The following is a 14571-nucleotide window of genomic DNA, read 5'->3' on the forward strand; positions in this document are numbered from 1 at the left end:
GTGCTTTTGGTTAGAGTGTTTTGCCAAAATAATAAAATAAAATGAGTCAGGGAGGAGTGAATTCACTCTAATTTAAAAATACATTTGTCATAAGCCATTAGAGTGCTTTCATGGTACACCAATGGGGTATGATCTCAAGGAAAGAAAAGAAGGAAGGAAGAGGAAGGAAGGAGGGAAGGAGGGAAGGAAGGAAGGAAGGAAGGAAGGAAGGAAGGAAGGAAGGAAGGAAGGGGGGAGGGAGGGAGGGAGGGAGGGAGGGAGGGAGGGAGGGAGGGAGGAAGGGAGGGAAGGAGAGAGAGAAAGAAAGAGAGAGAGAGAACAGAAGGGGGAAGAAAGGAGGGAGGAAGGAAGGGAGGAGGGAGGGAAGGAGAGAGAGAAAGAAAGAGAGAGAGAGAACAGAAGGGGGAAGAAAGGAGGGAGGAAGGGAGGGAAGGAGGCAGAGAAGGGACATGGGAGGCAGACTTGGCCTTGGGTCAGAGAGATTGCTCAGCAAGTTGAGGCACATACTGCCAGGTCTGACAACCTGAATTCAATCCCCAAGACTCACAAGAAAGACAGTCAACTCTCACTGACTTTTTTTTTTCTGACCTCCACATACACACCATGGCACACCCACCCATGTACAATGAATATAATAAATGTAACTCTTTAAATTGGACTTATGGGAACCCATTTATGAGTGGGGTGAGTAGCCCAGATGCATAATTCCTTAAGGCAGTGTGGACTGAGAAACAGGAAGCATAAGGCTGCATGGCCACCGGGAAGGAAAAGCTGTATTTCTGCACTTCACATTGGGTTTCATAGAGCCAAATCAAAGTTCAGTAGCACAGACTTTGTGTTGCTCCCTACCAGTCTATTAGTGAACTTGAGACAAATTGTCAGTTTCCATTGCTACCAGTGAAACAGGGACAAGGGGCAGTATACAAAGAAAGCAACAAGACAAGCATAGGTCCTGGTGTGGAGCAAATGCAAATCAAATGCCTTTTCTGCCATTTTTTCGGTGATGTTAGTAGTTTATTTAAATGTTCTTCTAGATATTTATTACCAGAATTCACTCTGGGACTAAGCACTCAGTATGTAATATGGGACTCAGAATATTTTAAAATAATAGGTCTATTTCATGCAATGTTTAGTTATGGCTCTGCCAATCTCCATTTGATTCCTTTTATCAATCTTTTGGCATTTGGGAATAAAAGACACTATGCTGCTGTTTTCCTCTTCTGCAGTGCAAAATCTTGAAGGAGCCACCCAGTGTGCCTCTCAGCTGTAGTGTGCTTTGATTAAAATACACGCACACTAGGAACATAAGGTCACTGCGACCAGCTGAAGGAAATGTATTTGGCAACTGGATTTCCAGAAAGTGTTTCCTATGAGCTTGCCTCTCTCATTCCAGATGTTAGTATCTTTGACTGACTGCCATGGCTAGAAAAGGCCTTTATAAAAGACTGCCCCAGGAAAGGAGTAATAATATCTGAGCTTGAATTTCATGTTTTAGCGGAGAATAAGCATGATGTGTTGGCACGATGGTGTCTGTGTAGAGGCAGAAGTCATGGATGACCCATGCTGCTGGAGAGCCAACTCTAAAGCCTTCCTGGTCTGGTTAGCATGGGCTCCTCTGCTCCTTTGATTCTACTGTGATTTGTAAAAGTGTGTTCTTCTTTGAAAATGTTCTTAGACCATTGCACAATCAGTTGCTTTATCATTAGAGAAAGAAAACTAGTCTTCACTGTTAGAAAAATAATTTATTATTTTTACCTACAGCATCTTTTGTATGCTAAGAATCCATTAGTTACTTTATTGACCCTTTCATTGAGATTCCCCCAACTACTCCTGAGCATCCAGTTGTCTTCCTTTTATTCTCTAATATATGTTTCCTTTTCCATCTCCGTACACTGCTGAGAGTCATGGCTTCTCTGTGGTGGGATCAGTTGTTTCTTCCCATGTCTAAGGAACCTGTTTTCTTCAACCAAATTGAGACCTCACTATCTCTAGAATTCTCCTTACTGATATTGACTGAATTCTATGTTACAAGACTTCTGCTTGCAGCCATAATGTTGGGACTTGTGTGAAACATGCTCTAAGACATAGGCATTTACATATCTGAAAAAATATAAAAATGACTAAATATTGTTAACAAAAGAACAAGATTGTAATCCTGCAATAGAAAAGGGCAAAATTGAAGAGAGTCCTATGATCCTTTCCAGGTACATAATCATAAAAGCACAGGAAGAAGCAAATTTGTCTAAAGGAGGTTAACAGTGCTTGGTATATACGTGTGTGTGTGTGTGTGTGTGTGTGTGTGTGCATGTGCGCGCGCATGTACATACCTGTGTGTCATGTGTATATGTGTGTGCACATGTGTGTGTTCATGTGCACGCATGTGTGTGCATGTGAATATACATAATGTGTGTGTGCATCTGCATGCCTTGTATCAGTATGTATATATGTGTGTGTGTGTATGCATGTGTGTGTGTATCTACATGTGTGTGCATGCCTGTTTGTCAGTGTGTGTATATGTGTGTGCATATGCGTGTGTGTTGAAGACGTTGCACAGAGTAAACAGAGAAGTTCTTCAACCCTTGTCACTAGACTTAAGGAGAGATTCACTGGGCTTCCCATGTTCCTGGGTTCAGTTCCTGGGTCTGTCTTGCAGGTTGCTTATTTCCATTCTTTGTCCAGCCCTGTCATTGGCATTTCCTAGGTTCGTAACATCAATCCTGTCTGACCCCTAACAGTCCATCTCTTGGACAATAAAAGACACCCAGTGTTACCATCATAGCCTCTCTTGGACCAAATACTCCTTGGTTTACCTTACCTGCATTTTCGTTGAATTTGCTATAGCATTATCTCATGACCCAGTCCCTGCAGAGAAAGCATGCTGCTTTTAATGGGTTACAAAATAAAATAGTGTCATAATTTCCAGTAAGGTTGAAGCAATTTGAATATTGTGTTTCCAACAGGAAGGTTTTGCTTTTTGAGGATGAAAAGCTTAAATTAATTGTAAGCCATATAATAATATGATTATTTTTAGCTTCAGACTAATAAAGTATTTTGTTCTAGAATGAATTAAGGTGTTCTTAAATAAAAAGTTTGTCATAATCTCCATCACAAAATAATTTTGCAACATATATTCATTGACAAAGAGTGAAAGGTAAAATAGTAGGTTGAATTTTTGTGAGGGCATAGAAAAATAAAAATAGAAAATTTAGGGAAGATATCTCTAGTTCCCTTACTCCCATGAAATAGCTTTTGTTTCTTCTCACAAAATCCTTTATCTATGAGTTAAAAAAAAAAAAACTGATGAAAGTAGGCTATATTTATCAGGCTTATCTTCGCTCATCAGACTAAGAAAAATTATATTTGGCTTGTTTTAAAAGTAACACACTAATCTAATCAAGTGTGTCCATCCATATGCAGGAAACACAGTGCCACACACCTTAAACATATTCTGTGTTGACAAAGTCCAAAATCCTGCACCCGATGGGCAAGCTCTGTGCACTGGGATGCACCCCCAGTCACAATTGGGTATATTTAGATAAGTAAAACAAATGAAGAATTAACTAAGAATGTGCATGCTCTGGTGGTTTGAGTGGTGGGCTCTGTATCCCACAGTGGCTTCACATCTGGTGTTCCGATGTGAAGGGTTGAAATCAGACAGTACATAAAGGGAAGGGCCTCTTCCCTGCAGTTTCCATTGTGCTCCTTTCTGTTTACTGTTTCCTGAGAGGCTGTGTGTCCTGTATTGTTTCTTCAAAATATGACAGTGTCTGAAACTTCCCATTGGTCCTGTGGAAAGCCAGGGTTTTGGAGTTGTTACTCCAGTTTATTAATGTATCTTTAGTAATATTTAATATATCTATAAACATGCTTTTTTGTTTCAAAGGAAAGAAACAGAGACATAAATGTGAAATATTAGGCTAGTTCTGCCAGTAAGATATTGAATATAAAAGGAAGCAGTTGTCCTGTGTCATAACAGGTAACTAAATAAATTCTATGAATAACAAATTACTGCTTTTTAATCAATACTATTGAAAACCTCTAAGTTCTCTTGAGACTCTCTCACAGATGAATAGGTACATTGATGTGATCATATCTTTTGAATATACATGAATATATGTTATTATGTGTATATACATGTAGCAATATGTATTTAAAAAGAAATTATTATATATGCTCCAAATAAAATATGACATTTTCTCAAAAAACTGCTAACATTCATATTTTATATAAATTCCAACTTTTTCAAATATTTAAGGATTCTATTTTATATATATATATATATATATATATATATATATATATATATATATATTTGTATACACACACACCCACACACCTATATATACCTGACTCTTAGACTTACAACGAGCATGCTGTAAGGAAATATTCTGACAGACACATGATGGTTTAAGGCTTTCTTATCTGACCTCTAATGTTCAAGAAAGTCAGTCATTTGGGAACAAGCTTTTTAGGCATTTTGTTCACCGCTGAACTCCCAGGGCCTGAGAGAATAAATGCAGAGCACAAGTAGGTGATCAGTACACATGACTACCAAAAGAGTTACTGCTTTTGAAGACATGCCCTTTGACATATGACTGTCGCAGTTCCTTCTATCCTACCATAGTGAATGCAAATTAAATTTGTTTTTCCTGTCAAGATTATGATCTCAGCATCTGAGTCTAGACGAGGAATCACATTCTGCTGTAAACAGAAATAAAAGGTGAGAATGTTCTCAAAGATCTAAACTCAAAAGGAAGTGTGCAGGACATACTTCCAACCCATTGTTTACCTTGATCTTCTCCTGGATGAGTTTCTGGCTGTCTTAGAGCCTTACACACCTAAAAAGAAGACCTAGACCAGATTCAGAAAGAGGAAAGACAGCCAAAGCCTAGGATTAAAAGCTGAGCTTGCGCATGCTCAGAACAGTGCTGGATGCAGCTTGCTGTGCAGGTGAAGACAGTCAGCAGGAACCAACAAGGATCCCTTGATTTGTTGGCTCTGACCTGGATTTCCTTTCCTTCATTCTCTCCTTTCTCTTTCCTTGCATTGTGACATCTGATCTTAGGGCTATCTCAAAAAGCAGGAACCTGTTGGACAGGCTTTCTTCACACACACACACACACACACACACACACACACACACACACACACACCCCTGCAGACACAGAGAGCTGTTTTACTCTTGGATCTACTTTTTTTTGGAAATAAGTGGGCAGATTCTGGAAATAAAAAAGCAAAAAATTCTATGAAATCAGAAATGGTTTTGGTAAAAACTGCTTTGAATCTATGTCTGAGGTTGGTCCACATTTTAATGTATCTTTCTTCTCTTCTGTAACCATATCAAACTCCCTAACACAAAGCATTCCCACACTTTGCAAAGAAAGTTTTATATAGTTATTTAGCAGTCCACACATATTATCTCATTTTAACTTTCCCAACAATTCTGTACAATTCTGTACAATTATGACCTTGTACAAGTAAAGAAAATATTCTTCCTGCCTCCTACTGAAACCTGTGTATTTCCCTCATATTTTATTGGGGCAAAATTACATGTTGAAAATCACATCTGATTTTCATTGAAATTTCTTCAGCAGTTAGATGTGGCTATGAGCTAGGGGTTGTGTTTTCTTTGAATTGTGTGGCTCTTCTATGCATTTCTTCATGTTCTTTTTCTTTCCTTAGCCATATGCTTTTGGATTATATTAGTCAAAATGTGGGCTCCTTTGCTGGGGAGATTAGACTTGAGGGAACTTGCATATGTAGGGTGGGGGAAACCCTGCTGTCTTCGTCTCTCTACTGTGCACATTTCTTGGGGAGAAGAGCATCGTTCATAAATTGTCTGTGTCATCATGGGAATATACTTTATTGCCTGCTTTATTGTGTGTAAAACCAGTGAGATCTATGTTATCAGGAACTGAAAAAGTAAACATATTATATCTTGAGCAATAAAGCATAGGACTTACTTCTAATTCTCTAAATACAAAATATCCGTTATAACCCACTTGGTGCTGAGACATGAGGGAAACAGTTACCTAAGATGAAAATGCCCTGGATCTTTTGGAGGGTTGCAACTTTAAGCTCTTAAAATCACTCCTGTAGCTCTTTGGGTCCATCCTTTTTATCTTTTCTAGCCATAGTTCTGGCGTCTGAGGTGACTTGAGAAGAGAAGTAACAGAGAAAAATATAATTCTAATTCTTTCTAAAATACAGTCTGTGCCAAGCTCTAACCGTATCACTCCTTGCTCTCTTCTCCTGAACAGTCAGTTCACTAGCCCTGCTCTCTGGGAAAAGAGAAGAGAATCTTTACACAAGGATATTTGACCCTTGCTTTCCAGATGTCACTAGAAATGAAACCAGATGTTCTTTACCAGTGTCTCAGCCAGCCCCTCTCACATGGAGAACTTTGTCTGAACAGCATGGGGTCATGTGTCCCTCAATAAAAAGAAAAGAGAAATAGAAAAGTACATGAGATAAAATTTAATTAAGAAAAGAGAGGGTTTGAGCCACATCATGTGGAATGGTGAAACACTTTTCTGGGGCAATCAGGCAAACCCTTTTTCCCTGAACCAGCAATGTTGCTTGTCCTTCGATGATGATGGTGAGCCAGCAAGCTCTTCCAGGGAACTATGGGATTCTCAGAACAATGAACCAACATAAAATCCTGAGATCTGAATTATAGATATATGTATATATACACGCATACATTCGAGTATATGCTTACACACACACACACACACACACACACACACACACACACACACACACATACACACACACACACTATTTTCTTGACTTTTTCCTAAGTTTATACCAAAACACTTAGCTCACTGCTTGGTGTTTTTTAAAACTAATACTATTCTCTTGCCTCAAACTCAGTTAAACTCTTTCTTTTGCTTTTAGTTCATTAGACTTGCTGTGACTCCTGATCATGGCTAATTCTTTGTGTTCTTTCTCCTTGACAACATGTTTGGATCCTGCGGAATAAAGGGAGTGGGAGAAAACCCGTGTCCAGCCAGAGTTCTGGTGCTCTGGGCAGGCAGATGCAGGAGGACTGCTGCCACTTTCCATGTGGCCCTGGGTGGGTGTCTGGCTGTGGGAAGCGACAGACCCAGCCCTCAGGGGTGGACAAGGGGTAGTCCGAGGTCTCTGCGCCTCACGGAGGCCAGAGATAACAGGTTCTCAGTCTCTGGCATCCCAACACAGCTGGACATCGCAGAAAAGCTGAGAATAAAATGGGGGCCCTGGGCGTGGCTTGGTCATCCCCATGGCCGAAGGGAGGAGAGGGCAGGGAGAGAGGGGGCACTGGGTGGTTCCCACGCCGGTGAGAGTCCTTGATGTGGCCCATGGCTGGAGTGCAGGAAGGCCTTCCGATGGGAGGTTAGATGAGGCTCTTTGGAGGAAAGCCAATCCTATCGCTTAAGCACAGCAGGCCTTGATGAGCAGAGACAATCTATGGTTTTAGAGCTTTATTGTAGAAAGGCAGGGAGAAAGAGAGAATATAGAAAGAAAAAAGAGAGGCCGGCCATGGCCACTTGGAGAAGGGGGGGGGGGGGAAGGGAGAGAGAGAAGGAAGGCTAGAGATGAGAGTAAGAAATGTGAGAGCTTAAAGAGAGAGAGGAGGAACCAAGCAGCCCCTGTTATAGTGAATGGCATGGGCTACCTTGATGTTGCCAGGTAACTGTGGGGAGGACCATACCTAGCTATAGTCAGGTAACTGTCAGGGTGGAGTCTAGCCAGAATGCCAGGAGCTTGGGACATTGTCTGCATGACTTATAGTCACAGAATTATGGAGTTGGGGGCTCTGTGGTGTCAGGCACCTGTCTCCGGGAATGTGGCTCACTGTTCTGTCCCTTGTAGTTTCCTATTGAGTCTCTACTGGGTCACCAGAGCAAGCCTCATTCAACCAAAGCAGGCTGCCTTTCATGGCCCCACAGATCTGCCATGTCTATAGAGTTATTCTTGTTTTACAGAATGACTTCCCTTGTCACTTACAGTGCAGCTGTTTCTGTGGCTAACCTTATTACTTACTTTCCCTATTTATTTGTTTATGTATTTATATACTTAGAAGTAGTCTCTAATCCAGGCTAGTTTTAAACTTTCTGTGTACCTGATGATGGTCTTGAACTTCTGATGCTCCTGCTCAAGTCTCCTGAGAACTGAGATTATGGGCATGTTACTGCGGACCAAACTCAGGATGCTAAGCAAGGAATCAGTCAACCAAACCTTAATTCACAAATCCCTCTTTAAATAGTTCAGCACTGCTTAGAGGTGATGGTGTATAGATTTCATTATGAACCGTTTATCTGTCTTGGCTTTTCTATCACATGTAGGACTCAAAGCCTACACAAAGCCAAAGCTGCCGTAAGAATTGGAAATGTTATGTAGCCAAAGTATTATTGCATAATGACATCTTTTATTTAAAATAACTTGGCCTTTCTAGATATTTTGCCATCTGTTTTCTTCCAAACTAGCTGTCTCCCTAAAGGAGCTGGTCAAAAAAGCAAAGCCAGAGAAGGAGGATGGCTACTAAGGTTTGACTTTGCTCTACAATGAATCAGAATATAACACAAATTCTCAACACACACCTTATATCCCTACAAAAGCATCTTAAGTCAAGGATTTGGTTGCTGAAAGATAGTGCCACAAGGTTAAACAAAACAGGCTAGTTCTTGTGACATTTGCACACTGGCTCTTTTTTGCAAACAACTAGACAACCAACATTTTTTTATTTCCATCTTTCTTCTACCCTAGATGCCAGGGATTGATCGAACCCAGAACCTCATGCAACCGAGGCAAACACTCTACCACTAAGCTTCACCACAGCACTACCTCATTTTTCAAAGTGAGAAATGTTCTTCATTGAACCACTTAACCCATGATGAATGATCCTCCAAGCTAAGTGGATCCTACTGACATGGGTGTCGAGGCAGACATGCTTAGATTACTACAGTGTGAGATAAGAAGGGAAGAGGCTCTGCAGAAATTAGAGGTTCCATTATTGAGAAATGAGATCCTCTGTTTTACCTCTAGTCTGTCAAGTTTACTGCCAAATGTTGCATGATGCAGCATGACACTAGATGCCTTCAAGGCTCTCGAAGGACAGATGCCCCATGCAGTGATGTCAACCAGAGTATACTTAGAAGCTTCAGGGTTCCAAACCAAAAGGCTGAAGTGTATGGCCATCTCTAATCTTGGGTCATAAAAGCACATCACCTATTCTCCCGAATTCTACATGGTTCAGCAATTATATTTCAAAGATGGATTTTCTCAGATCATCAATGGCTAAAATGACAGGAAGAGAGAAGAGGTGAAGGATAAGTGACATTTCTTAGATTGTGTCTTCAAAATTAAACCATCACCGTGGGTCTTTCCTTCTTTTCTGGATTTTCTCTTATCTTTGCATTCATCCAATAACGTTTGGTCATTTCCTCAATGAAAAAAATATAAAACTTCAAAATGTTACTGTAGAGATCATTTTCATATTGTCATCGTCTGCTGTTTTATTGCCTCAAGTGTCCTTTAATAATCAAACTAGCACAGAAACTGGTTCTGGGAAATGTCTATTACAATGCCAATCGGAAATATCTCTTAGTTCTACATTTCTAGCTTTAAAAATTGACCCTAAGTATATTTATTTGTTAGCAAAATGAGAGGCCCTTATCTTTACATGTACTTGAGTGCTAGCTACTGAGCATGTTCTGCCACATCTATTCATAGTAACAGCATGCAGCAGTGAAGACAGCTTCTTAAGATATATTGGCAATTAAAAAATCAGAGTAGTGAGCAATGGATACAATAATTTTTAAAATATTAATTTAAAAACTTAAATACTGAATTTAAAATTATTTCAAACATTAAAATCTAAATTTAAACTGCCAATTTTAAAATAAAGGGAAGAGAGAGAAGAAAAACAGAAAGACGAATGAAGGAAAAGGAAATTAAACAAGAGGAAGAGAACCAGTCAGATGAAAAAAAAAAAAAAAAAAAAGGTCAGGGAAGCCTGGAGTGGAGCTAGAAGCCGGGACATGCATGTAGTTTGAAGATCTTTATTATCTGGCAAGTTTAGCAGCTTTAGGAGATGTTTAGGTAAAGCTACTGAAGCCTAGGCAGTTGACTATAGGAGCATTGTCTGCATTCAAATCCATAGGCAAGTGACCCCATAAAACCAGCTCTCCCACACCTATGGCATCACACAGTGCTGTGTTGTGTTAGCTGTGCATCCCAGGAGGGCAGGACCACCACGCTAGTCTCTTGTGGATATCAGCATCTAGTTCAGTGCCTGATGCATGCTGGGTGATGGAGAAGCAAGTACTAGCTGCACATTTATTTTCAATAAAGGATGTCATGGCTTGTAAAATGAAGATACCAGGGTGAGTAACCAGTGTTTCCCAACTCAGTTCCTTTTACCAAGTCAGCCACACATTCCTTGGAAATAAAAAAGGTTATCTAAATCTATAGGTTTCTTTTTGGTTGTCTAAATCTATAGGTTATTTTTAGGTTAAATCAATAGCAGGGCTTATTTATGTACTTGTTGGCAGGTGCATTATGTAGTACAGTTTCTTTGTAAATGGTTTTAACATAAACAAGTGGAAAACAGTAAATTTTCTTGAGTCTCCCTGCTTTAAATTCCAGGGATATTAACATGAATGAGTATGCTACCATTGATTTGTTGCTAACACCACTGTACACATTACCTAACACACATCAAGTGATTTAACAACAGGAGACTAACACAGGATTGCAAGTAATAATACTCTTTGCATATGGTCTCCATGTTTTCAATATTATTAATATAAATTTAACTCTAAACAAATGAATATTCTTTCTGATGAGCTTAAATTTAGAACTAAAAGAAGAAAACATGAAAAATAAACTATAAAAAAATCTGTACTTTTATGGTTTTGCTTATTTGGTTAATCAAAAAGATAAATTAGCACTTGTAGCTTAATTAAAGAAATATCTTTCTTCTTGGGCTGGTGAGATGGCTCAACGGTTAGGAGCACAGGCTGCTCTTCCAGAGGTCATGATTTCAATTCCCAGCAACCATATGGTGGTTCGCAACCATCTATAGGGGCATCTGATGCCCTCTTTAGGCAGGCAGATGTATATGCAGTTGAGCACTCATACATTAAATAAAGTTCAAAAAAAAAAAAAAAGTCTTTCTTTTTGATTAGCAAGGGTTAATCAGTCTAAAAGTTTTGGTTTTTCAAATTAAATTTTTAACAGATTAAGAAATGCAAAACAGAGGCTGGAGAGATGGCTCAGCTGTTAAAGGCTAGGCTCACAACCAAAAATAGAAATGCAAAACAAAAACAAAACCTTAAAATCAGGAGCACTTGTTTGACCATGGGCCCCTCTACCATCTTTTTTTTCTTTTTCTTTTCTTTATACGAAGTAGTTTTAATTGGTCTTTTATTGGATTTTTTGAGCTAAATCTAAAAATACGGTAAATTGCTTACTGTGAATTGGAATACAGATTTATGAATTCAACTACAGCCAGAGGACTTACAATTAAGTCAGAAATATGTCCTAGAAGGATCTGTAGACTGACAGAAATCAAGAACGTGGCAGGCAGGAATGGCTTCCAGCTTGCGCTTCACAGCTGCTCTATGTAGGTCCCTCTGGACAAATTTTTCAACCTCTCTAATCTTAGTTTGGAAGTATAAAATGAAGGAAACAGTGTGTGTATTCAATTCTAAGGCAGTCTCCATTAGAAAATACAACACTAATTTACATCCAACTTAAAGACACAATTTGATGACATGGCATGGTTTGTTAGATGCCTCCTAATCTTGGGAAGATTAGGATAGGAGTGAAGAGGGACATCATACCTGAAATACAGTACAGATTCACGCAGTATAAAGTTGCAGAGATTAATTGAGTAAGGGAATGTAAATGACTAGCATGTTGTGGAATGCAAGTACTTAATGACTATGAGTTACTTTGTTTGTTTGTTGTTTGTTTTTGAGACAGGGTAGCCCTGGCTGTCCCGAAACTCATTATGGCCAGACTGGCCTCAGGCTCACAGAGATTAATTTGCCTCTGCCTCAAAAATGCTGGGATTAAGGGCGTGCACCATCATGCCTGGCTTACTATAAACTATTTTGTTCTTCTGAATATTACTTCAGGAAAGACTCACATTTTAAATGGAGTCGAAGTGCACTGAAATTAATTTGTGCTGTTGACCAGGGGCAGGGTATAAAACTGAGCAAGCCACAGATAATAGAGATTGGCTATCTCTGGCCCCTGAGTTCCTCTGCAGCATACACACATCTAGTTGTTGATGGCTATAGCAACAATAATAAGTTTAACTGTATGGTAGTCTTTACACTAAACGTAAACTGGTGTTGGTGCTTTCAGTAAAATATGGTTTGTTCTCTTCCCCCTCCTCATCTTCCTCTTTCTCTTCCTTTTTCTCCCTCAACTTTTATTTAAGTCTGATATTTAAGTACCCCTAATGGTGGCAGTAATCAAGTTCTAAAAGTTTCTGTGACATCTATAGAGACTCAAAATTATACAAGAGCAAAACCATGAATAAAAAAATTGAAATTAATCTAAGTAAAATAATCATAACTAAATAATCACAAGAGAAAATAAAAAAACTCCTCACACCTCAAGAATTATAAATTATAAATTCTCACCCCTCAAGAATTATATGTTTAAATAAAAAAGGATTAGTCCCTGAGTGAATATAGCTAGTTTTCTTGCATAATTTGCACTTATTCCTTAAAAAGAAAACACTATAGTATTCAAGATATATATATATTTGTTTTGTTTTGTTTTGTTTTGTTTTTTCAAGACAGAGTTTTTCTGTGTAGTCCTGGCTGTCCTGGAACTCACTCAGTAGACCAGGGTGGCCTCGAACTCAGAAATTCAAGGTATATATTGATAAAAGTGAATGTAATATAGTTATTTCATTTTAGCTAAAGGTAAAATACTAGATATTATCTTGTATGCAGTAATTAAAAAGAAACATATATCCATGACATCCTGAGTTTGACTTCTTGTTTGCATTATTTTTTTTGAGTTTTGTTTTTTACAGTCTTAATATACTGAAAACTCACAAGAGTTTAAAATGAGAAAGAATTTATTTATCTTAATAAGTGACTCAAGGTCACATTTATAGAAGTGTTCCTCTCATATTTATACCCAGAAACATTCTCAGACGTTAAAATTTTGTGATACTGAGATGAAGAAAGTGTGTTCCAACGAAGAGGGGTCTCCTTCGTGTATTCAGTGTTGAGTGTGGTGTGTATCTAGGATTGAGAGACCTAGCTCCGGTAGGGAGATCACACAGCATTCTTTGCAGTGGGTTTTTTGAAATGGCCTTCTCTCTAGAGAATGCCATCAAAGGCCACATAGGGCCTTTTTATTCTTAAGGCCACCTAGGATTCAGGCAGGGAAGACTTTTGGAAAGCCCCTGGGACTCACCTGCACCACCAGGGGGAAACATCTACGCTCACTACTCCTGCCTCTGCAAGTGGGCTCTTGCGGCTGTAGACAATGTCTGTTCCACTGGCCCCTCACAACAATCTCTGGCACCCACCACATCTGACATGGACCTTTCCACAAGTACCAGAGAGGGTCTGGCCTGGAGAGCCCTTATCATTCTGCAGATTGCTGGAGAGTGCTACAAGCTGTGGTGTGATCCTGTCATGCAGAGAGGCTGGCGGTGCTTCTCCAGCAATAGGAAATAGGCATGCCTGGATGCTCACACTTACCAAAATAAAAACAAAACAAACAAACAAAAACCAAAAACCAACAAACAAACAAATCCAGGTTACACCATGAAAACTAGATATAAATTCACTGAACCACTGATCCATGAGGGAAACATTCTGACAGGAACACACAGATGGTGTGTTCTAGGCTCAAATAAAAAACAGGTATGGAGTTTTTAATTCACCATAAGTTCTGTGGCTAATTTAGCTAAGTGTAGAAACTACAAAGTTTCATAGAACAGTTTTTTAGGGTGCTTTCCACATCTTATAAAACTTCAATGTTGAACAGCCTAAATATTCATTTTGACAGAAAAGAAATTGTTTAAGTAGAAACACAGTAAAATAACTATTTTTTATTTTATTTTTGCGGTACAGATTCTCAAAGCCAGAGCCAGTAGACATAGCTCTTCCACTGACCTATATATTTCCAGATCTAAAATAGAAAATTTAAATGGCATTTTTCTGTTTTAATTCTTTTCTTTTTTTTTCTTTCCTTATTTTTTTTTTTAAGTTCCTTGGAACAGAGATGCACTTAACATGTGGTAAAAATTAGATATTCAAACTGTCACTCACAAATTTGCTTGGGGCTTTCTCCTTTTATATCTTGGTCATTTTGAAAACTTATAGATTATGGTCATCTGAATCTCCTTAGATTTAAATGAGGAAAATACCATTGCTTCATGCAAAGCAGACACGCTCCTCCCTTCCACAGAGCATATGGATTTAGAAAGAAAGCATGCATGCAGGTCTTCTAAGAACTCTTTGGATATTATTTGGATACACTTTCAAAAATTCTTTGAAATGTTTGTATTTTTTGAACTGACTTTCCCTCTTACTGCCACACAATTAA

The 14571-nt window shown here is 38.9% G+C and overlaps 1 annotated feature.

Moving 5' to 3' along the window:
- Positions 13147 to 14120: an enhancer, noted in NCBI's record as "VISTA enhancer mm762". NCBI's record gives its function as "enhancer in: heart[4/8]" and the evidence as "EXISTENCE:transgenic organism evidence [ECO:0001131][PMID:17130149]".

This window comes from Mus musculus, chromosome 10, assembly GCF_000001635.26.
Source record: "Mus musculus strain C57BL/6J chromosome 10, GRCm38.p6 C57BL/6J".
Lineage (NCBI taxonomy): Eukaryota > Metazoa > Chordata > Mammalia > Rodentia > Muridae > Mus > Mus musculus.